Source organism: Odontomachus brunneus, unplaced genomic scaffold, assembly GCF_010583005.1.
Source record: "Odontomachus brunneus isolate Ranch 3 - 2012 unplaced genomic scaffold, Obru_v1 Obru_scaffold_006, whole genome shotgun sequence".
NCBI lineage: Eukaryota > Metazoa > Arthropoda > Insecta > Hymenoptera > Formicidae > Odontomachus > Odontomachus brunneus.
In genome coordinates, this window is record NW_022639456.1 from 3,580,792 (window position 1) to 3,582,629 (window position 1,838).

A 1,838-nucleotide genomic window follows, 5' to 3' on the forward strand; every position below is an offset into this window, starting at 1 on the left:
CCCCCCCCCCCCCCCCCCCAGAAGATTGTCTTGCAAAAAATTAGCACGCGAAAGCGGGACGATCTCTTTCGCGACAACCAAACGGTAAACGGAGTCGCGATCTTGTATTTTTCGTCGTGTGATAAGACTCGAGGTGCAAGGTGCGGCAAGGTATAGCGTAAGGTAAGAGGTGTAAGGTGCGGAAGTTACGGTGACGGGCCGACGTGTGACGTATCGCCGGAAATTGAAGTCAGACTTCGTTACTTTAAACGATAACGAGCTGATGGCGCGGTAAAAATCGCGTCGTCATCGCGGGGATACTCGGTGGGAAGCGGCGAGGAGAGGAGAGAAGTTGTGTCGAGGCTCGTTCGTGCGAGAACAAATCCTTGATAATATAACGTCGCGGCGCTCCAAGTCGACAGGTGATACGTTCGGCCTTTCTCGCTCTGGCCCCGGTTTCAAGATCGCGCGAGAAGCCATCACGCGGCCGGACGATCGATTTCATGGTCGTCGTAGCGTTTCAAGGCTGTGCACCTCGAGATCCACGTGTGGATCCCAGGTAATTCGCTTAGAGTCCGTACATCTCGACACGTACACGTTCGCGCGTGTCGGCCAGCGTTTCGACTTTTATGGCCGCGCGACATCTTCGTCGTCGTCGTCGTCGTAACCTTCGCCCTCTCTTCTATCCCCGGAATGTGGCCCATTTGGCAGGCAGCTCCGAGGGGAATTTCGCATTGGCCGCACGTTTTTACCGTCAGAACTGACCTTATAGACCCACTCGCTGGCGCTTTGCCTGAAACTGGAATATCGCTCGACTATCCGAAATATATAGAGTGGCCGTGAACGCTGGTAAAAAGGGCGCTGGGATTTAGGGTTGCAAGGACAACGATTCGATTAGAGGTAGAATCGTGCTGGAAATTTTATGATTCACAATAGTATACGGCCGTATGCAAGGTTCCCCGAGTTGGAGTGTATCATCAGATTGTATGGTCGCGTATTTTTATCCCGGTATATATCTCATAGAGCGGACATATAATTTGGTGGAGTCATGACATCGACAACTGTGTGCACGAGGCAACCGCGCGGTTCATTTCACAGAAAGGTAGCGAAAGGAAGCATAAAGTTGATAATACGTAAATCAATATGAGTCAATAATTCAACATATAAGCACGTCGCCGACAGTAGCGACTTAAGTATAATAGATGGAAGACTAAGGATTCAGAACTCTCGTCGATAGAGATATGATACACGAGCGGCGAGCAGGATGAGCGCATAGTCACTTGACGACAGAGCTAACAGCACTCTGAAACGTTTCAAGTTTCATTTCTGAGAAAGAGCACATTGAGAGAGAAAAAGAAAGACAGAGAGATGATAAGTAGGTAGATAAATAGAGTAGATAGGTAGATAGTCTTTCGCGCCGGTTGACGTTTAAAGCCGCAAGGGCGACGGAGCGAAAATTCATGACGTCCAGCGGGCCATCATTCAGCGCATCGACGGGATAGACGCGATGGACGACGGAAAAGTGCGAGGGAGGTCGAACGCGATGTTGGAGAGATATATTCCAGTTACGATGTCAAGGCGAGCGGCATACGAGCGCGCATTTCCACGAGGCAGGCGGAAAATACCGTATTCCGGGTGCAAATGCACAACGGTGTCGCGCGCGCGGTTCGTCTGTCGTTGAAATATGCGGAGGTGGTTTATGCGGAGGGATGACGGAGCGCTTGGTGAACCGGAAGGACATGTGCATCGCGATCCGCGTTTACGTCGCACGTGTGGCAGTCGATCGTATGGTTGTCTCTCCGTCGATAACGTAATGAGCTGTACGATTTCGTTAGAACCACTCCAGACATCATGAACTA